This window comes from Nicotiana tabacum, chromosome 7 (genome assembly GCF_000715075.1).
Source record: "Nicotiana tabacum cultivar K326 chromosome 7, ASM71507v2, whole genome shotgun sequence".
NCBI lineage: Eukaryota > Viridiplantae > Streptophyta > Magnoliopsida > Solanales > Solanaceae > Nicotiana > Nicotiana tabacum.
The window spans coordinates 113,112,765-113,137,274 of record NC_134086.1 but is presented as its reverse complement, the minus strand read 5'-3'; positions in this window follow the sequence as shown (position 1 = coordinate 113,137,274).

Here is a 24,510-nt window from a genome sequence, read left to right as displayed (position 1 = left end):
GTTATCTCTTGCGGGGTGTCTTAAGGGTTGTGTGATCCCTATGTTATTTTTTAATGAGTCCTCTTTTATCAGTGAATTATATGTATCGCAATTTGAGTTTGGATCGCTTATGAGAGTTGACTTGACTGTTACAAGGGTGAATGCGAGATTTGCAGATGATTTGAGATATTAGATGGTTTGTGTTGCATGATCTTATGAAGAATTTAGTTGAATCTCACTATTCCATTATGGAATAATAGAGTATTAGCATTGTGAGTTATTATGTGTTTTGATCTATGGCTTTGAGCCAAGTGGGGGATTCTACTATTGATAAGTTGATTGCACGGTTATGTGTTGTATTGATTTCAGTTTGAGGTATACTGGTGAATCAGTTATGGCTTACATAGGTTGAGATTGAGGATGACTCGAATAAAGGAAATTTTGGATAAGGGTTATGTTATGCTTTATGGGTATATGAGAAATATTGGATGATTTAGTTGTTATTTTTAAGGATGTAGCGTGCATGGAGTAGGAAATCGCTCGACTGCTAATGGGGCACAAGTGATTCGGTTCGTTTGGGCGGTGCTATTAAGATTTGAGTAGAGTCGATGACTCTCGATAATGGTTCTAATGAATTCAAGATTTATATGTGGCAATTCAGAATATTTGCAAGTTTGTATATGGCTAGAATCAGAGGGTTACATTGGATGGTGTCGGGACTCTCGGTATTTTTATATCTTTATGGATTCTACATTTCAGTATTAGGAAGGTGAAAGACTAGCTTGAAATTCACAAGAGGTCTCTTCGGAGCGAGTATCTCGGTTGTGGTACTTTGGGGTGCTTAAGAGAGCATTCAATGGCTTATGAGCTTTAGGGCAGTGTGGTTTTATGCTAGAGTCTCGAGTAGCAAGTTTTGGTTAAGAATAGTAGTGTACTAGCAAGAAAAAGTATCAATTGAAGGTAATCCAGAAGGAACTTGGAGAATTAGGACAGTCTGGTAACGGGTTGGACCAGCATGGTAATGGATGTGATGGGCTCTTTCGGTTCTTATGATGTAGTGAATTTCTATAGGTGTTGTATGGCGATACTCTTGGGTTTTGACGACCTGCGTGGCTTGGTTAAGTTAGAGAGGTTCAGTTTTGTCGGCTTGGTTATGTGCAAATAGGCTTCGAAGAATTCTCAGGGGTTTCTACCATGGTTTGAGGTGTATATTTCGTATTGATGCGCGGGGCATGATGCATATTGTGATTTTCTCCTAGGTGGTATCAAATGGAAGGTTCTTAGCTAATTGAGCATGTGGTTGCTTGTAACTCGGAGTGGGTTATGAAATGAAGTTCTCATATTTTTCATATAATGGCATGGTGTGTGCGGTATGTTATGTGGGATTGAGATTTACATGAGCGATGTCAGTTCATTTTTGAAGAGAAGGTCATAAAATTCTTAGGCAGTAAGGACGGTTTCAGATGACTAGATAAATGATATTACTATTAGACATGGCTTGATGAGAGTGTGAGTTTCAGAAGGGGCACTATGTTTTAATCTATGGATACTTCATTGGTATTGTGGTACTCGTCTAGTTGATCGACTGTTGATAATCAAATTTTGCTTTGTGGCACATAAGAATTATAGAAGTATTCCTCGTGGGATGATCGTGTATGAGAAATGTGTAGACATTCGGGCAGTGGAGTTGGGATCAGATATGGTGGTTAGTGTGTTCTATGGATTTGGAGACTGGGAGTTCTCATGAGTAGATTGTTTCATGGTTATGGACTGTAAAGTTATGGCCGAAGCTAGTGAGAGGATGGTATGTGTTATGGTTGGGTCATTGTGGATCTTCGGAGGGTTATGGTGACTGGAACGGATTTGGGGATCCCTTGGCAGACCCAATTTGGATGTGCATTCTACGCCGAGCTGGATTGGTTGGCTCCATATTGCTATTGTTGAGGAATCTGTCATTTGGTTAGAGTTGATTTTATTCGTATCAGATATGTTCTGTGTGTTACTCTTCCATCCTGTGAGGGTTTGTGATTTGTTGGTTATATACACATATGGTGCCGTCCTATTTGAGCTTTATATCAGGATTTGAGTGGGATGTGTATTTGGGTATTGCATGATTAATTGTGAGGAGGCTATATTCTTTTCAGATCGTGGTATTGTGTTATTTGCTCTTCGTGGTTATGGTAATGCACTTTGGGTACTTGATGTCGAATTTCGCGTGGGTATTGATTTTGAGCAAGGCGACTCGAGGTATATAATATGGATCAGCATTTGGATGGGGTCACGCATTACATCGAAGTTATGTTGAGATATGATCCTTTGTGTTGGATTCGTGTGTTTTGGTTCTACGGTGTGTGCTAGGCTTTTAGCATGGTGTTGTGATGGTACTTGTTAAGCTTGCGGGACAGTCCTCTCGTTTGAGGCATTTTCAGGATTGAGTACATTTGGAATGTTGCTATTTGGTGCACGGGTTGCACAGGTTGTGACTTTAAGCTGTATTGATGTGTCATGTCACTAGAGTGATTATGTTAGATGAGACAAGGTCATCATACCTAGAGTGGGTGCTATCAGATCTAATTGCGGTATTTTTGGAAGGATATTGATGCTGATCGGCTTAGAAATTTGCTATAGTACCTATCGAAAGAAAGAGAGTTCACAACTTGTTGATTTAGCAAATGGTTATGAGTTTTGGCGTGTTTCTTTTATCGTTGGCAGTGTATGAAGGTGTTAGAACGAGACTTTGTTTCATAGGAGGTTTATTATCTGTATTGGGTTGTTCTGAGCAGCTGCTGTGATTAAAAATTATTGCTATGAGTGTTTGATTTATGAAATATATTGTGTGATTTCATCTTGGGTTATGGCTATGGCTTGATACATCTTGTTCAGACTTATACAGTGTGTAGATGGAGATTCTGATCTCATATAGAAATTTCGGATGTTGGAAATTGGGTTCTAAGACTTATGGGCTAGGTTGGATTAAGAAATTTTAGTCATGTTGTGTTATAAAACCTATATGGGATAGGGTGACGTGGGATCACCCCCGAGTATGTGCATGATGAGGTTACACAACGATTTGATGGCTTTTGGAACAACTCTGGGCACATTCGAGGACAGACGATGAACGTATGTTTAAGTGGGGGAGGATGTAACGACCCGACTGGTCGTTTTGAGCATTTGCACTTTGCTCGGTTGTTTGATGGCATGGTTAGCTCCATATGATGTATTATGACTTCTGTGGATCGTTGGTTTTGGTTTTCGGGTTATTCGGAATTGATTTGGAAGAATGATTCTCAGCTAGAAGCTTTAAATTTAAAAGGTTTGACCAAATTTGACTTTTTAGTATTTGACCTGGGATTGGATTTCTGATGGTTCCATTAGCTCCATTGGGTATTTTGGACTTAGAAGCACGTCTGAATTGTGGTTTGAAGGTTCGTAGTAGAATTTGGCTTAAAGTGGCGAAAGTTGGAATTTTGAAAAGTTTGACTGGGAGTGAACTTTTTGATATCGGGGTCGGATTCTGATTTCGATTCCAGAAGTTGGAGCAGGTCCGTAATGTTAAATATGACTTTTGTGCAAAATTTGAGGTCAATCAGACGTGAATTGATAGGTTTCGGCATCAGTTTTGGAAGTTGAAGTTTCAAAGTTCAATGATTTCGAATTGAGGTGTGATTCGTCATTTTGATGTTGTTATGTGTGTGTTGAGGCCTCAAGTAGGTCCGTGTCATGTTATGAGACTTGTTGGTATATTTGGACGGGGTCTTGATCGATGCCAACCTTGTACTACTATGAAGTAGCAAGAGAGATCGAAGCAGCTTTTACCCGAGAAGGTCGGGATCGATTTCCACAGGGAGCTAGATATTGGAGTCGAGTTTCTATCTAATGGGAGTTGTGTAATTGTTCCTAATTGCACTTCTAAACATTGTTGGTTTTGATTTTACTTCTAATTTTATACTACCACGATGCTAAATTAGGCTAAGTAAAGCACAAGTTGTTCAAATAGATAAAAGGTACTAGGGTAGTGACTTTTTCCTAGGTGGTTAATTGACGGATTGTTGAGTCTAAGGCTAGATTGTCACATTTGGGAAGTATGATATAACCATTGCACGATTCTACTCACTCTATACCTCTCGGTAGTTCGAGTGATTTTGCCCGAATTGACTTTCTCAAGACTAATTGGGTATGCAAATTTGTACAAGCAATTGAGGTTCAAATCGGGTATTACTATCTCTAGGTTTAACCCTTTAATTGGGGCTATCAATCTCTTGAATACGCCCCAACTCCTTGTTGGACTAATTTCATGGACTTTGGCTCTCTTTCTCAAGAAGAGCCAAAGTCTACTAGGCATAAACTAGTGTTTGCAACCACTAATTCAACATTAAAACTCTAAATTAGTCCAAATATCAAACACTCATATACAATCAAGCATCAAAACACAATACCATCAATTACCCATACTAGGGTTCCCTAGCTAATGGGTTTAGCTACTCATAATTATAGAAGAAAACAAAGAAATAGATGAAGAAAAACCCATAATAATTAATTACTAGATAAAACTTGAAGATTCAATGTTGAAACTAAGTTAAAATTACTCAACTAGTAAAAGATAAGAAGTCACGAGCGCAGCTCTGTCCCAAAACCTATTTGATGACCTAAAAATGAGAAAAGAAACTATTTATACTAGACTGAAAATTCTGGTCAAAAATACCCTTGCAGGGCTAGTGCGGACCGCACAAAATCGAGTGCGGCCGCACTAAGGCTCTTGGCTCGACTAATCTGCTCTCTGAAGTTGGCCACCGCGGACCACACAAAATGCACCGCGGCCGCGGTGGCTTCTACTGCAATCCGCACAAAATGGACTGTGGACCGCATTGGGCATAATCTTCCAATTGTCACCTCTCTGAACTTTGGCTCTACGGACCGCACGAAATCAAGTGCGGCCGCAATGAAATCAATGTGGTTCGCACAAAATCCTTTGTGGCCACATTGCTTGGCTGACTGAGAAGCATACTCTCTGATCTTCATCTTTGCGGACCGCACAAAATGGTATGCGGCCGCACTGGCCCTGTTTGACTGAGCTTGGTCTTAGTCTTGGTACTTGTGCATGTTTCACTCCTTTTTGAGTTGGTTTTTGACAAATTGTCATCTTGTTGATCAAACCCTGCAATCAAGTACAACTTGTGAGCCTTTGGGACTATTTTGTACACATTTCTAATCAAAACTTAAGCAAGAAAGAGTGTAAAATGCATTATAATCCCTAGTTATCAATTCCCTCAAACTTAAGTTTTTGCTTGTGCTCAAGCAAACAAAATAAGACCCACCCTTTAAGAGTCAATTCAAGAAAATTTAGCCAACCTAAAGTGACCTCATCTAGGATCAATTGGGACTAACAATTGCCCTCAATTCAAATGAATCATTAACAACATTCACTCTTTTAAACACCATGGATTTAGTGCGACAAATGAGCATTAAGAGTTGACTCAACACATCAAAGAAACTCTTTCTATTACTTTGGTCGTTGTGGAACCCAAACTCACACATCCACAACTCTCCCTAAGCAAACCTCACCTTTAAGATAGTGGCACTCAGAACGAGGTTAATGGAACTATACTCATCTCTCTCAAGGAAAAGTCACAAGTCCGGCTCTAAGTATCATATGCTTGCCCCTTATGTAAGTCACCACTAATGTAAGTTTCATTTAAATCAAAATCATATAGGACTTTTGTGGAGACATAGTGAAGACTTTTGGTTCAGGGTAGGAAATGTTTGGTTTAAGTAGGTTCCATCTTCCCTTTAGCACTTCTTTTGCTTCATTTTTGCACGCATTCACTTGACTTTTTAAGGCATTTCACTTCTTTCTAAGGGGTCAGAGAGACACACTGTCACTCTTTCTTGTTCATTTCAAACCTTTTCTCCTTTCTCAACTTTCCACACCTTTCATTCTTTGCTTTTATTGAATCCCTTTGTTCATTTCTACATTGAACATTCTTTTTGTCTTTTTGATTTTCTTTCTTTTTCATTTCCTTTCCTTTTCCTCATTTTGTACCTTTTTACTAATTTGTTGCAATCCTCGTATCTCCCCCCAAACTTATACTTTTGCCATATGCTAAGGAAAGATCGGGTGCCAAGAGATGGTATCTTAAGAACGGGTAAAGGCTTGTATCGTAATTCTTGAAAGAAAAAGGTCTAAGGCTCAAAATGGTTGACTAAGGATTTTATCATTGGTAGGCTATGAGAGTGTTCAAGATATCATTTGGATAAAGTAGAGCCTACAGTCAAGTATCAAGTTAAATTACACTTAGGATTTCGCCTAGACAAACATTCAGGGCAAGTTCTAGACCAATGACTCGGGACTTGGACTTACAATTTCAAATTCTCACCACACAAGCTATGAGATTGCATAAAAACATAGAGTCGAGGGCCCATAATAACCTTAGATAAGATTTGATCATACAATGGTTCCGAAAAACCACTTGATGATTATTGGCCTATACAAGAGTCTCAAGGTCACAACTTTCACCATCTTATACACAACGATTTATTTTTGACCATAAGATCAAAGGTAAATGTGTTAGGACCAAGTAAAGCTTTGCTTTAGGCACCCTTACCAACTAACTACTAAAAAGCAAAAAGAAAAAACAGACTCAAACCCTTAAGAAGGTTGTCATGCCATCCATCATCGGGAAGAGCCACCCAGTTCACACAAATTCCACCTTTGGAAAGAACCGTGGTATTAAAAAATCCAAAGGCTTATTGCAAAAACTCAAAACAAGAACTACGAATATAAAATAAGAAGCTAAGAAAAAGAAAAAATGCGGAAAGTAAACTGAATATGTACAAAAGGGGATTTAATCGAATATACAATAGGGGAGATGAATATATATAATGGACCGTAACTTTTATATACAGACCCAAGGTAAAAAGTACAAAAAATGTAATGAAATACTGAAATTATATACATACCAAAGATAAAAAAAGAAAGAAAGAAATCATAAAATTTGTCATATATATACAGTCATCCAAATCCAAATAGGGCCTACCCTTCAAATGAAAGTTGGCATTGTCCTCAATGCCAACTAAGCAAAATAAGAACAAAAATAGAGGAAAGAGGAAAAAGAAACTCCCTATGGGCCGTCCGTCTGCATGGGATCCTCTATGGTCCCTGGGTCCCATGTATGCTCGGGAGCCTGTGACTGGCTCCTTGTGGTCTATGGCTCTACTGGGACCTAGGCCTGGACTGGCTCCTGGGCTGCATCCTAAGGCTGGCTGGAGGAAGTCTCCAGTGGGTCTGCCAACTGGATAACTGCATCATCAGACTGGGGATCACCCTCTTACTCTTGGGAGGCCTTTGAGACTCCTGCTCTAGCTGGGGCTGGGCTGCTAGGGCTGGGTCATGCAATAGCAAATCTAAAGGCAGGTGATCCGACTTCAGTCTCTCAACCTCGACCTGCAACTCCCTCATCGACTCTTTGGAAGCCCTAGTCTTCCTCATCTTGTTTGCCTCCCTAGCAAGCTCCTTGAGAGCCTTTCCGTGTGAATCAACAACGTCCGTGAGCAATTTATGGTTCTCAAGGATCTTCTTCTAGTTGTCCAGAAGATCCTTGAGAGTGTCCTCAATGGACTGTGGGACCTATGGAGGAGGAGGTGCTGACTGAGCTGCCACAGTAGTAGATAATATAGACATCTTAGAAGTAGCTGTCTGCATCCAGTTGTTGATGCTGATGAGGGCCTGGCTCAAATGGTGGGTAGTCAATGGATATGCAGTGGTGGAGGGTATCTCTGGATCTGTTGAAATGGATGAGCCTGGGGCCATGTCTGCTGAAGTGGAAGGAGGCTGCGGAGTAGTCACTACCCCTACTGGCTCTTCAGACTGGCCAGTTGAAGTCGTGGATTTTCCCTTGAAATGCTTGCCCTTAGGGTTGTCATCACCCTGTAGGCTATACCACGAGAAAGGTGCCTTTGCCTTCACTTTCACATCAAATCTGCGCTTCTCCACATTTTGGTCCTTTAGGTACATGGTCAGGAAGTTGGGGAATGGGTAATACCTGGCACCCTCATTCACTACCCGTGTAATGACCCGGGACATCACATTCCCGACATTGATTGGGTACCCCACCATGATGGATGCTACTAAGATCGTCCGGTGAATTGGGAGTGAGTTGTCATGGGTGGTAGGATCTAGCATACTGCACACAAATGTCTCTCACCCCTTCGCCTTGAAGTTCAATGTCCTCCTCAATATCTTCACCCCCGCAGTCAACCACTCGGGGGTGGTACCTGGGATTGCCAAGTACTCTTCCAACCATGAACGAGCTTCTTTATCCAACTTTATTTTATCCAAGTACATGGACTCATCCACCTCCGTGAGGCCCAAATAGTCATTGATTATCTTGCCATCAAACTTCACTTTTAGATTTCACACTTTGGTGACCGTGGTACCCTTTTTGATGTGGGCCACATTGGTGTAGAATTCTTTCACCAAGTGCTCATTGGCGTCATCCACCTGCCCTATGAAGTAGTCATATCCAGTTCTTTCTCTGAATTGCCTTAGAACATTGGGAGTGTGAGGCAAAAGATCCCGAGTGATAATTTTTCTCTCAGGTATCAACCTCTTTTCTGGCCACCACTCTCTGAATTTGTAGTAGGCAATCTCACTGACGAATCGGTCCTCCCATGCCTCCGGGTTCCTAGTCTGCTCTAACCCACAAACTTGGGGCTCACCCCTTTCTGCTTCTTCCCCTTCTTCCGCTACTACACCCTCTCCGAATAATAAAGCTGTAAGAGAGGTGGAGTACTTATCCCCACTGCCTTCAGCTGAGCGTTTAGACAACTCAGAAGATATATGAACTGAGACTTGGGCAATGGGGGATGCTGGATGTGTATATCTCAATCGGTTCCTCTCCGGCCCGTCAGGAACAAACTCTGGCACAGAATTTGAAGATGCCTCCTAGAAGGGCTCATACTCACTCCTCAACTGGTCAATGGCCCTGTCTGCAGCTTTTATAATCTTCCTTATGTTTTTTATGTTTTGTTGGGCTTGTGGGGTTAATTTTATCATTGCTTGCTTCCCCACCCCAGGAGGACTCTCCTCTTCCTGTTTGTTTACCACCTTTTCCCTCTTGATCTCACTATTGTCTGCAAACAACATTCATTCATGCTTTGTTAGTATCAACAGGAACATTGAATTTCAAAGTTGCAAAAAAAAGAAAGTTGTAGACAGTTTTATTGCAGAGTGCGGACCACACAAAATGTAGTGTGGCCGCAAAGAGTTCATTGCGGACCGCACAAAATCCATTGCGGTCCACACAGAAGTGGGGTTCAAACTACCTACTCTCTGAATCTATGCACCGCGGACCGCACAAAATGGCAATGCGGTCCGCATTGAGGCACCGCGGACCGTACAAAATCCAATGCGGCCGCGGTCCTTAAATGATCAGCTTTCAGGACTTTGTCATTGCGGTCCGCACAAAATACCATTGCAAACCGCACAGGGGCACGACAGACCGATCCACAGCGGTCCGCACTGAACGCCCAACAACAATACCAACCTATGATTCATATTTTGATCAATTTTAGTCCAATTTTACACCTATTGATGAGTCCCTAAGTGTTGGTTCATTGTATTAACTACCTAGTCCTATATTAAACAAAAGTTGACTAACCTAAGCTACAAAATTGAAAGAAATACGGATAGGGAAAGAAGAAGAACTAAGGAAAATAAAAATTCAAAGAAAATAAATAAATTAAACAACTAAGAAGAAGTTAATGTTACCAAAGATGAGATGAAATGATGAGTAATGAACTTGAGTAGTTAATTTCGTGCGGATTAAAGAGAGGAACAGTAACTTTTATGTTCTAAGAGTAAAGGGTTCAAAAAGTTCGAATGTAGGGCCTCAGATCCTAGTTATAGAAAAAGGTCCTAGGGCCCAGCTTACCTACCCAAAACGGACCACACAAAATGGCACCGCGGTCCGGGTGCTCAAAACCATAGGGCACTGACCAATTGACTACTGCGGACCGCACAAAATGCAATGTGGCCGTAGTGGGCCATCGCGGACCGCACAAAATGCAATGCGGCCACGGTGGTAAACTTCAGAGAACCCCAACTTTTTTCAAATCACCAGTGCGGTCCGCATTGATTTCTTGCCCCCACACAAGGGTCTTTGTGACCGCACAAAATGAGTGCGGTCCGTATTGACAACTTCAGAGAGTGGTCATTTTCCAAATTTTTCGTGCACTGCATCAACACAATCCTACAACATCTCACAACCAGTTAGTCCAACAATAAATCCTACACTACGATGAAAATCAAAGAAAAACAAAAATAAAAGCACATGAGTTGCCTCCCAAGAAGCGCCTGATTTAATATCGCGGCACGAAGCAGGTTACCATCAAATCATTTGAGGTGAAGAAGTGCCACCACATGGCTATCATCAATTTTTCCCAAGTAGGCTTGACCCTATGCCCATTCACTCTGAAAACTTCCCCATTTTTGTCCTTCAAGTCAAGTGTACCAAACAGGGTCACAAACACCACTTCAAAAGGTCCACTCCATTTTGACTTAAGCTTTCCCTGAAACAAACGTAACCGAGAGTTGAACAAGAGAACCAAATCACCTACTTTGAACTCCTTGCTACGAGCATATTTATCATGAAGGTACTTCATCTTGTCCTTGTATAAGGACGAACTGGAGTAAGCATGGAATCATAATTCATCAAGTTCATTAAGCTGCTCCACACGAAGATTTGCTGCCACAACCCATTCAAGATTTAACTTCCTCAAAGCCCACATGGCCTTGTGCTCTAACTCAACCGGTAGATGGCAAGCTTTCCCGAACACCAACCGATACAGAGACATACCAATCGGAGTCTTATATGCAGTCCTATAAGCCCATAGAGCATCATCCAACTTCTTTGACCAATCGGTCCTATTTGCATTGATCATCTTTGACAATATACTCTTGATTTCCCTATTTGAGACTTCAACTTGGCCACTTTCTTGAGGATGATAGGGAGTAGAAACTTTGTGGTTGACACCATACTTTGCAAGCAAAGTGTCGAAAACTCTATTACAAAAATGAGACCCCCCATCACTTATAATTGCACGAGGAGTGCCAAACCTTGTAAAAATGCTCTTCTTGAGAAATGCAACAACACTCCGGGCCTCATTGTTGGGTAAAACCACGGCCTCGACCCACTTTGAAACATAGTCAACCGCCACAAAAATGTATGTGTTCCTACACGAGCTAACAAACGGGCCCATAAAATCAATGCCCCATACATCAAAAATATCAACCTCGAGAATGGTATTGAGAGGCATCTCATCTTTCTTCGAAAGTCCACCCGCTCTTTGGCATTCATCACACCTCTTCACAAGTTTACTTGCATCTTTGTACAAAGTTGGCCAATAAAACCCACAACTAAGAACTTTGGAAGTCGTCCTCTCCCCGCCATGATGGCCACCATAGGGAAAGGAATGACAAGCCTCCAAGATACTCAATTGCTCTTCCTCCGGGACACACCTTCGGATCACACCATCCGTGCAAATCTTGAACAAGTACGGCTCATCCCAATAGAAATCCAAACTATCCCGTTTGAGCTTCTTTCTTTGGTTAGAAGAGAGCTCACACGGGATTATACCAGTCACAAGGAAATTAGCAACGTCCACAAACCATGGCATACCATTCATCGACACCGAAAGGAGTTGTTCGTCGGAAAATGAATCATTGATCTCTAGGCCATCAAGATGCCTCCCCTCCTCCTCCAAGCGGGACAAGTGGTCCGTCACTTGGTTTTCACTACCCTTTCGGTCCATAATCTCCAAATCAAACTCTTGAAGTAACAAGACCCATCGCATCAGTCTAGCTTTGGAATCCTTCTTCGTCATCAAGTACCAGAGTGCAACATGATCGATATGGACTATGACCTTGGCACCCATAAGATACAGCCAAAATTTCTCCATTGCGAACACAATAGCCAAAAGTTCTTTCTCGGTCACCGTGTAGTTCACTTAAGCATCATTCATTGTCTTGCTCGCATAGTATACCGGATAAAATATTTTGTTCACTCTTTGACCCAAAACCGCCCCAACAACAACATCGCTCGCATCACACATGAGCTCAAAGGGCAAGCTCCAATTAGGTGTGGTAATGATAGGAGTGGTGGTCAACTTATGCTTGAGAAGCTCAAAGGCTTGTATATATATCTCATCGAACATAAACTTGGCATCCTTTTCCAATAACTTGCATAAGGGGTTCACTACATTCGAAAAGTCTTTGATAAATCTCCGGTAGAACCCCGCATGCCCAAGAAAACTTCTAACTCCCTTGACAGAGGTAGGGGAGGGAGCCTTGAAATCACATCAATTTTTGCTTTGTCTACATCTATATCATGCTTTGAAATTTTATGCCCAAGAACTATGCCCTCTTCCACTATGAAGTGGCATTTCTCCCAATTAAGAACAAGATTGGTTTCTTCACAACGGGCCAAAACTCTATCAAGATTTTTCAAGCACTCATCAAATGAATCACCCACAACACTGAAGTCGTCCATGAACACCTCCAAAATATCTTCCACCATATCAGTGAAAATGGCCATCATACACTGCTGAAACGTAGCTGGTGCATTACACAACCCAAAAGGCATCCGAGAAAAAGCAAAGGTGCCATATGGACAAGTGAATGTGGTCTTCTCCTGATCTTTCGGAGCAATCAAGATTTGGTTGTAACCAGAATTACCATCCAAGAAATAGTAGAAGGCATGCCCAACAAACCAATCTAACATCTAATCAAGAAAAGGCAATGGAAAGTGATCCTTGCAGGTCACTTTATTCAACTTGCGGTAGTCCATGCATACCCTCCAGCCGGTAACGGTTCTGGTAGGAATAAACTCATTTTGTGAATTTGCAACCACGGTCATGCCACCCTTATTCGGTACACATTGCACCGGTAAAGTCCACGAGCTATCAGAGATGAGGTACACAACCCCGACATCCAACCACTTGATCACCCCCTTTTTCACAACTTCTTGCATTGCCTCATTCAATCTCCTTTGATGTTCCAAGGAGGGCTTTGCATCATCTTCCAGAATAATCTTGTGCATACAGAATGCGGGGCTTATCCCCCGAATATTAGCTAAAGTCCATCCAATTGCCTTTTTCCGCTTTTGAAGCACTGCTAATGTGGCATCAACCTGCATGTTAGTAAGACAAAAAGAAAGAATAATTGGAAAAGTAGAACTATGGCCTAAGAACTCATACCTGAGGTGTGGAGACAACGACTTTAACTCCAACACCAAAGGCTCCTCAATTGAAGGTTTTGTTGGTGAGGTCTTTCTATTCTCAAGGTCCAAAGATAGTTTTCTAGGCTCATAAGAGTAAGAGCCCATTCCATGTAAAGCATTCACACACTCCACTCGGCCCTCATCATCATTGACATCAAGATTCAACAATACGGCCTCCAGAGGGTCCTCCACATTGATCATTGCACTTGTATCATCAACTATCACTACCGTGACAAGGTCCATAAAAGAGCACACCTCGGAACTGTTGGATTACTTCATTGACTTGCACGCATGAAAGACCACTTTTTCATCACCCACCCGGAAGGTGAGTTCCCCTGCTTCCACATCAACTAAAGCCTTCCCAGTAGCAAGGAAAGGTCTCCCCAATATGATTGAAACTTCATAATCCACCTCACAATTGAAGATCACAAAATTAGCTGGCAAGATAAATTTGTCCACACGGACAAGCACATCATCAATAATACCCAATGATCTCTTCATCGTTCTGTCCGCCATTTTCAATCTCATGGAAGTCGGCCTCGGTTGCCCAATACCCAAAGTTTTGAAAATTGAGTAGGGCATCAAGTTGATACTTACCCCCAAATCACATAGAGCCTTAGCAAAGTTCGCACTCCCAATGGTGCAAGGAATGGTGAAAGCGTCGGAATCTTCAAGCTTCGGGGCCATTAAATGCACTATTGCGCTAACTTGGTGGGTCATCTTTATAGTTTCACAATCCACAGATCGTTTCTTTGTCACCAAGTCCTTCATGAATTTAGAATAGCCTGACATTTGTTCGAGAGCCTCCACCAAAGGCACATTAATAGATAAGCTCTTCATCATATCAATGAACTTTTAAAACTGATTCTCATTTTTCTACTTCGCAAGCCTTTGAGGATAAGGTGGAAGTGGCCTTGGCAAATGAGCCTTGGCTTTAGGTGCAACCGGCATGTCTATTACGTGTTTCCTAGACTTGTTCACGTCATTTTGAGTTTCCACCTCGGCATCTTGAATATCAATCCTCACTTCTTCATGCACATTCTCATCAATCACATTTTCAATCACCAAAGGAACTTCATCTTCTTGCAACTCAACTTCATCATTCAAAATTTGCTTTTGTTTGGAGGCATTCACATCACCGCCTCGTCCACTCCTTGTAGTTACTGCCATAACATGATTGTTCCTACCCTTCGGGTTTACTACCGTATCACTTGGTAGATCCCCCTTAGGGCGAGTATTCAAGGACTGCGAGATTTGGCCTAATTGCACCTCCAAATTTTTAATTGAAGTATTGTGGGAAGACAACTGAGCATCAAAATCTGCATTCTTCTTTATCATCTATTCGAACATCATTTCAATTCTCCCCATATCAGGTTTAGAAAAACTAGGACCTTGGGATAGAAATGGGGGCGGATTGTTCGGTTGTTGGTACATTGGGGGCCTTTGAAAGCCTTGCCCCCAGTTTTCTTGATTGCCATTGTTCCACCCACCTTGATTGTTGTTACCACCCCAGTTGTTGTTATTCCTATTCCAATTACCCTGATTGTTCTGATTATTGTTCTTATTTCCCCAGTTGGAGTTTTGGTTGTTGTTCCCCCAATTACTATTGCCTTGTTGTTGTTGATTGCCCCAATTGCCTTGAGGTCTCCATTGTTGTTGGTTGGAAGAATTGCCCCTGTGGCCTTGATAATTGTTTACGTATTGCACCTCTTCATTCTGCCCATCACAACTATCATCTTGGAATCCACCACAATCATTGTCAAATTGCTCTGAATTCCCTTGGTTCTGTTGACCTCTTTGTCTTTTTTTGTTGACTAGCATGTTGACACCCTCCATGACATTCACTTGGTGATAATTTTGAACTTGTTGCAACTGTGTCTTTGCTAGTTGGTTCATATAGTTGTCAACTCAGCTATAACCTGCCCATGATCATGTAACTCCTTGTGCAAATGAGTGACCATGGGGTCACCTTGGGGTACATTGGCTCTACTTTGCCTAGCAAAAGAAGTGTCAGTCATCTCGTCAAGAATGTCACAAGCCTTATCATAAGTCAATTTCATGAAGTTGCCCCCAGCAAGTTGGTTCACTATGCATTGGTTTGTTGTGTTAATGCCCCAGTAGAAAGTCTATTGGATCATCGCCTCAGTCATATCATTGTTGGGGAATTCCTTTACCATTGTTCTACAGCGTTCCCAAATCTCATGCAGTAGTTCAGTGGGCTCCTGCTTGAAAGCCAAGATCTTATCTCTCAATGCTGCCATATGCCCCGGTGAGAAAAATTTTGCAATGAACTTGTCCGCCAACTCATCCCAAGTAGTGATGGAATGGTTGGGAAGTCGCTCTAGCCAATCCAATGCCTTCATTTTAAGTGAAAATGGGAAGAGTCTCAACCTAAGTGCATCCTCGGACACATTAGTTTGCTTTCTCCCCCAACAAGTATCCACGAACCCCTCAAGATGTTTGTAATCATTTTGATTGGCAGCGCCCATGAAATACCCACGCTACTCTAGCAATGTCAGCATCACATTGGTAATTTGAAAATTGCCCACCCGAATCTGGGGTGGGGCAATTGCACTTGCATAGCCTTGGTTTGGAAGCACTCGAGGAGTCACTCTTGGAGGTGGCAGGGGAGGGTCTGGAATATTATCATTAGCCCGGCGGCCTCTCCTTTGTGCTTGCGGCACAATAGGTACCTCATCATCAGCATTGTCATCTACCTCCTCCCCCGGCGGAATATCTCTAAGAGGTGCGTTGTTTAAGTTTGCTACCATTTTGTACCTGAAGTTGTGACACACATAAATTAGTAACACAGAAGGAAATAAGAACAATACACAAAACTATTTAGATAGATAGCCAAAACCATTAGCTCCCCGACAACGACGCCAAAAATTGATCGAGGCCAACCCTGTACTACTATGAAGTAGCAAGAGAGGTCGAAGAAATTTTTACCCGAGAAGGTCGGATCGATTTCCACAGGGAGCTAGATATTAGAGTTGAGTTTCTTTTTAAATGGGAGTTATGTAATTGTTCCTAATTGCACTTCTAAACATTGTTGGTTTTGATTTTACTTCTAATTTTATACTACCACGATGCTAAATTAGGCTAAGTAAAGCTAAGATTAAACTATTGCACATTGTTCAAATAGATAAAAGGCACTAGGGTAGTGACTTTCTCCTAGGTGGTTAATTGACGGACTCTTGAGTCTAAGGCTAGATTGTCACATTTGGGGAGTATGATATAACCATTGCATGATTCTACTCACTCTATACCTCTCGGTAGTTAGAGTGATTTTACCCGAATTGACTTTTTTAAGACTAATTAGGTATGCAAATTTGTACAAGCAATTGAGGTTCAAATCAGGTATTACTATCTCTAGGTTTAACCCTTTAATTGAGGCTATCAATCTTTTGAATATGCCCCAACTCCTTGTTGGACTAATTTCATGGACTTTGGCTCTCTTTCTCAAGAAGAGCCAAAGTCTACTAGGCATAAACTCGTGTTTGCAACCACTAATTCAACATTAAAACCCTAAATTAGTCCAAATATCAAACACCCATAGACAATCAAGCATCAAAACACAAGACCCATCAATTACCCATACTAGGGTTGAGCCATAACCCTAGCTAATGGGTCTAGCTACTCATAATTATAGAAGAAAACAAAGTAATAGATAAAGAAAACCCCATAATAATTTATTACTAGATAAAACTTGAAGATTCAATGTTCAAACTAAGCTAAAATTACTCAAAATGGTAAAAGAGAAGAAGTCAGGAGCGCAGCTCTGTCCCAAAATTTATTTGATGACCTAAAAATGGGAAAAGAAACTATTTATACTAAGCTAAAAATTCTGGACAAAAATACACTTGCGGGGCTAGTGCGGACCGCACAAAATCGAGTGCGGTCGCACTAAGGCTCTTGGCTCGACTAATCTGCTCTCTGAAGTTGGCCACCGCGAACCGCACAAAATGCACAGCGGTCGCAGTGGCTTCTACTGCAGTCCGCACAAAATAGACTGCGGACTGCACTGGGCATAATCCTCCAATTGTCACCTCTCTGAACTTTGGCTCTACGGACCGCACGAAATCAAGTGCGGCCGCAATGAAATCAATGTGGTCCGCACAAAATCCATTGCGTCCGCATTGCTTGGCTGACTAAGAAGCATACTCTCTGATCTTCATCTTTGTGGACCGCACAAAATGGTGTGCAGTCGCACTGACTCTGTTTAACTGAGCTTAGTCTTGGTCTTGGTACTTGTGCATGTTTCACTCCTTTTTGAGTTGGTTTTTGACAAATTGTCATCTTGTTGATCAAACCCTGAAATCAAGTACAACTTGTGAGCCTTTGGAACTACTTTGTACACATTTCTAATCAAAACTAAAGCAAGAAAGAGTGTAAAATGCATCATAATCCCTAGTTATCAGGTCCCGAGGGGCTCGGGCATGTTCTGGATCAATTTTGGACCATTTTTCTTCATGTTGTTGTTGTCAAGGAGCTGCTAGTTCGGGTGTTCCGCACCTGCGATTGATATTGTGTAGGTGCAATGGCCGCAGATGCGAGCCAAGCATCGCAAATATGAGATTTCATTAAGTAGTGAAGGTTCGCAGTTGCGGAGGTATTTGCGTAGAAACGCGATCATAGATGCGGTCATGGCCATCGCAGAAGCGGCTTGTCTCGTAAATGCGAGCCCTTTTCCGCAAAAGCAAAGGTCGCAAATGCATCGACTTATCCATAGATGCAAACGTCCTTGGCAGAGTTATAAAAAAAATTGAGGTTTTGGTTCTTTCTTTATATTTTGAGATGTGGGACTCGGATTAAGGCGATTTTTGGAGCAAATTTCATCACAAGGATTCGGGTAAGTGTTCTCTACTCAGTTTTGATTATATTTCATGAATCCGTCTTCATTTTTAGCAATTGGTTAATGAATTGAAAGTGGAAATTGGGGGTTTTGGCCTAAAGTTTTATAACATAATTTTTTGAGTTTTGAACACCGAATTGGAGCCGAATTTGAGCGAAACTAGTATGGTTGGACTAATAATTGAATGGATTGTCAGATTTTGTGAGTTTTGTCGAGTTTCGAGGTGTGGTCCCGTGTGTAATTTTGGGCAGATTTTAGATTTGATGAAGGATTCGATCTTTATCATTTGTAATTGTTTCCTTGGGCTTTATTTGATGTATTTGAGTTATTGTTGGCTAGTTGTGAGCCGTTTGGAGGTCGCTACACACGTGATGGCATCCTTGGAGCATCGCTTAGCTTGCCCAGCATTAGAATTGGCTTGTTTAAGATAAGTAACTCTTATAAACTTAGTGTTGAGGGTATGAAACCCCAAATTATGTGTTGTGTGATTGGTATTGAGGCGACGCATATGCTAGGTGACGGGTGTGTGGGTGTGCACCGTGTGAATTGTGACTCCATGGTTTCCCTGGCACTGTTTAGTGGCACTAGTTTGTTGATATCTATGTTTTTACCATATGATTAATTAATTGAGCTGTCAATCATGTTAGATATCATGTTTAGGCTTTATGCGGATATTGTTAGGACCCATAGTGGTCATTTCTTGCTGTCACCTCACTAATTTCATTGATATTTCATACTCAGTCATATTCATGCATTCATATAATATCTCAGTCTGAGTTGTTATGTATTGATACATAATATCATTGTTGTCAGGCTAGATTTATGACATTAAGATCCCGAGAGATTGGAGAGATCGATGACTGAGCGAGGCCGATAGCCTGATTGTAAGGATATTTATGGGTCCGGGCTGTATGCCGCAACACGTTTTATTGATTTATGCCCGCTTGAGGCCAAAGGACTGATTGTGAGGATATTTATGGGATCGGGATACACGCCGCAACATGTTTTATTGATTTATGTCATGACTGGCTTGTCATAGCGCTTGGGCTAAAGGATCTCCTTCGGAGTCTGCACACCCCCAGTGAGCGCAAGTACCTACTGAGTGCAAGTGCTGAGTGATTGGGATGATTGAGTGACTGTGAGGATTGAGTGGGTGTGGCTGTGAGGACTGAGTGACTGGGAGGACTGAGTGACTGGGAGGACTAAGTGAATTGATACTCTGAGAGTATGCATATGATTTATTACTAAGTCACATCGCATTTGACATTCACATGACATACATGCATAGAGATGCATTTTCCTCATGTTGTATGGTATCGCGTTATTCATGACTTTTTACTCACATTGATATGCAGTTATAGAGAGGTATTTGATCACAACCTACTCCGCACTGCTAAAAAGTAGGAAGAGAGGGTCGCAATAGCTTTTACCCGATTTGTGGGTCGGGATCGATTTCCACAGGGAGCTAGGAATGGAATCGCATATCTATTTAGATTGGGATTGTGTAATTGTTCCAAATATCAATTCCAATCATTTTTGGGGTTTTCTTTAATAATCTACTATTATCAACTACTAATTATAATTTCAACTAAATTATTCTAAGCGAGAATTGCTACAAGTTGTATCTAATGGATAAAAAGGCACTAGGGTAGTGGCATCCTCCTAGGTGGCCAATTGACGGGTAATTGAACCTAAGACACGATTGTCATGATTGGGGAATATGCTATAACCGTTGCACAATTTTACCCACTGTGAGCACATGATTTTTTCCCTATATGAATTATTCCCATAGATTCAAACAAAATAAATTTTTCCCATTGTTTTCAATCTCAGAGATTTTTGTAGCATTTTTTTTGACTAATTGCTTGCATTTGTCTGTGCACGTTTATTTTATTTAATTCATGAAAATACAAAAAAAATACATTGCATTTGCATTTAGGATTTAATTTTGCATTCTAAAATTAATTAGTAATTTAGTTGTGTTACAAAATAGAAAAATCACAAAAATAACTCACTTTTTGCATTTAACTTCGGATTTTGCATTTTTTCTTAATTTGGTAATTAAATAGTTGTGGTAAGTATTATCTTGAGTAATTAATCCGATTTGGTAGGATAATTTGGTTTAGGAATTGATTTAGGTTTTATTTTTTGAAAAGAAAAGAATTTTTGAAAATAAAATTGAAAAAAGGAAGAAAAGAAGAAAGGAAAAGAGTTGGAAGAAGTCAGATTTTGGGCCAGTTCATTTGAATTCTCCCAGGCCCAAACCAAATTCCCCTTTAAACCCGCCTGACCCAGCCCAGAATCTGTTTCCTACCCGGTCCAATCTCCATCATAATCAAAACAACATCGTTTCGTTCTTTTGATCTGGACCGTTGATCTCTGTTGCTCTAACGGTCCGGAAGTGGGGTTTGAATAATATAATATTGTCTGAATCTTTTTCCCCCGTCTCATTTTCCAAATCTCATCATCCCCAACCGAAACCCTAGAGACACCGCCCTAGTTTCCACCGCTTGTTGCCGCGACGCCACCACCAAATGACCCCAAACTAACATCAGAGAACCCTCATGGCTCCCTCTTCCCTAATATGCAATGGTTTCTCTCGAATCCTCACAGAGCTACTCGAATCTTAAATCAAATTAGAGACCCTAAAACCTCAAACTTCCTCACCCTCAATTCTGTAGCATGCACGGGTCCATGCCTTTGATTTTCACATTTTGAAGGCTTGATTCGACGCAAAATCGATGTTGTTCACTTGTTGTTTCGTCAAATCAAGGATTCCAGTTTGGTTTCGAGTTTTTGCTTGGTGAGTTTTTATTTCTTTTTCTGCCCGTTTTATTTGTTTCATCTATTGTTCTTCTTCTTTTCTTCTCCGTTTACCTTGAGTGATCTTGTCTTCTGTGCATAGATTCGAATTCAGTTTTCCCCCTTTTTAGATTAATGTGTGGTTTGTATTTAATTCCGTTCATTTTTTATTCTCTTTTCAATTTCTAAAGTTTGTTCAATAACTCTGTTTGTCCGTCTATTTAATCTTAGGTTTAAGTTTCTGATTTCTTTTTGTTAGTCTTTTTAGTAGTTTAATTCCCTACCTAGTTGTGTTATTGATCAGTAATTTAATTAGGGTTGTCTTTGAAATTATTTCATGTTATCCTGGTTTGTAGATTTTCTTTTCTTTAAATTAGATGATTGTTCTTTTGGGCTTTGGGTTGTCTCCATCCATCAGTAAAGAGTAGCCTGCCAAAAATAGGTTTGGGTTATTGGGTCATTTTGACCCATTTTGGTCTGGTTTTTCAGTGGTAAAAAACAGGGCCCCGGGGGATATTTTGGGTAGTCTAGGTAAAGAATCTCTGAATAACTACCTAAGGAAGCTTCTAGGAAGCTGGGGTTGGGGTTAGTTGTGAATTTCTAGTTTTTAACTATGGATATCTAAGCTATAATGAAAATTCCAAAAGGGATAAAATGCAAAAACTGATTCCTAAGGGTTGCCCTAATAGCTTGTCTATAAAGGCACCATTACTTGACATTCAAGTCAGAGGGGAAAGATTAAAAAGTACAGAAAATTAAAAACGGTTGGGTCTTTAAAAAAATAATGAAATCTATTTGGCATTTCTGATGAAAAATTGGTCCAGTTCTCTTTTAGTTATATTATCTGAAAGTTACAAAGGAATTTTTGGGGGTATTTTTGGGTTGAAAACTAGTGTTCAAGTCTATTTGATTGTTATCTATTGAATTAAGTCTACTGCTGCTGCTCCTTAAATTGCAACTCATTTTTTTCCTCATTGTGTATTATTGTAATCAGTTACTTACTCTTGAGCTCTACGACATGTGAATTTAGATTCAAAGCATGAAATGAAAGAATGGAATTTGGAGTATAGTTTCAATTGGCGTTATAATTCAGTTGTATGACATTATGTTTTGATTCATTTCGTTGCCTATCTGATTTTTGGCTTATGATAACTGAATCTCATCCTCGTACTTGATGTGAAGACTATTGCTATAGTAGAAAGGATCAGTTGAGTTATATGGTGTTAGAATTATGTTTAAGTTCTGCTGGAAATAATGAATGAGTGTTTGCCTTCATGTTATTTAGGTTTGTAATGGGTTAGTGTTCTATTTCAGTGAGTATGCCATTCTTATGTTGGTTGTGCTCAAGGGAACTGAGAAACTATGACTGAGATGTGAAATTAGTATAGTTGTTAAGTTCAGCAAAATTGAATCTGCTTGGTCCATGTGAATCTGTTGAGAATCAGTGTTTTAGTGTTTAGTTTTTGGTAATTCTGCTCTGAGTATGCTAGAGCTACTACACATAAGAATGGGATAAAATCTTCAGTGGTAGTCTGTCCTAGTGTTGTATCCTGCTACTTGGGAAGACATATCATGTTAAAGTGTAATTAGCACTTTGTTGCTAGTGTGGACTCGAACTCGAGTTTGATTCCTTGATTTTGGCCTTGGCGATATTTGTGCTCTTAAGTCTGGGCTTTAAAGTCTTTAATAAAAAAAGGTAGAGTGCCATGGCTGCTAAGGCTCGTCCCTTAAGCCTGGAAGTCTGTTGGTTACTACTGGATTTGTCTCATTGTGGGTCTAACTAAAAATGCATGTCACATAAGTGGGAAGCTTAGTTAGTAATTAAAACTCAGAATCGAATGCTAGTATAATTTCATATTTTCATATGGTTTTGGTTGATTGTTACTTAATTGATTTTGCATAAGTTTCAATTATGAGAATTGGGCCTGAAAGCTGGCCCAGTTATGGCGTTCGAAATTAGAGTTGGTTTGCGTACTATCTGCTCTGGGGCATCCTTGTCGTCGCCAGATTGGGCTCATTTTGGGCCCAAGCTTGAAGGCCTTATAGTTAGGTTGCCTACCTCTTGGCTATTTGAGCCCATAACATTTCCTCGAGTTCAGCTCTTTAGCTAATTGTTATATAAGTTTGAAATGGTCAACTAAGATCCCTTTAAGTTTTCTCTTAATTAGTTAGTCTTCTTAAAATGAATTGAGGGGAGCCGTATTAGATAGCATAATTGGCCTATGGCCCTACCAAAATTTAGTTCAAATTCCCTTTTAAATTAGAATTGAGGCGCGCCATGCCAAATAAAATCTCAAAATGTATGGCCCTCATTTAATTGATTTTAATCCTTTAGAAATCGGGTTGTGCCATTTAGTTGAATTTTCCATGGCCCCAGCAAAGTTGAAAATGCGTAGTTGCTTTAGGCGCGTTATTTTAATAATTTACCTTCCTAAACTTGAGTGTGCATTTCATGTGATCCAAATCTGAATCTTAACAACGTTAAATAAAATGTGTCTCGGACTGCGAGTACATTTCATCTGGCGTGGTCCAAAGACGTGTTTTAGATGACGTTGAAATCTTCCTAAAAATGAATCAAAGTGGTTTTAAGCTAAAATTCACATAGGCTCAAAAATGTTTTAAAATCAGATAATTAGGCCAATAATAACAGTTGAGCGACCGTGCTAGAACCACAGAACTCGGGAATGCCTAACACATTCTCCCGGGTTAACAAGATTCCTTACCCGAATTTCTGGCTCGTGGACTGTAATATAGAGTCAATCTTTTCCTCGATTCGGGATTTGAACCGGTGACTTGGGACCCCAAGTGGCGACTCTGAATTTTTAATAAAACAATCCTGTTTCGATTGTCACTTTAAATTGGAAAAAACTCCCATTTATACTCTCTTCCGGGGGGTAGGCAAAAAGGAGGTGTGACAGCTCTGGCGACTCTGCTGAGGATTGAACTCAGAATCTCTGGTTCAAGGTTCAGAATTCGAGCTTAGATGAATTGTTATAGTTGGCTTTATTAATTATCTGATTTTGTTACATGTTTGGGCCTAATGTGCTAAGTGTTGCTTTTACCGCTTTGATATTTTGCGAACTGTATATAAACTGCTACGAAACCCTTCTTCTCTCTGAGTCTTCTAAATCATGGAGGAGTGTGCACTTCGTGTGACTTCTCTTCTGTTAGAGTCATATCCCAAATTTTAGAACGAGGTTCAGACAAGTTACAAAGTCGGTGAAGCTTCTGTATTCCTAGTACGCTGCCCCCTCGACTCGAGTTGTCCGCTCGGGTAAGCCAGGTCTAGAACAATAAACCCAGGTTTTAAACCTAGTATAACAAAGCCTCATGTCGGATCCCTAGTAGGAACGCTTATCTGCATCATGTGCATCTGACTTTAGAGACTCAACACAGGGGTTAGGTCTGTCTAGGACAGATGTACCAAAAATGAAAAGACCATCCTGATGTATCTTACTTGCTACTTGTGCATTTATTTGATTTGGATTTTCATGCTGACCGACTTTTGAATAATGGGAGAAAGTTGGAAAAAAGAGAATAGCAATGTGAGGGTTAAGTGAGTTAAATCACCTGTTTTGGAAAAACCAATATCCAAATGGT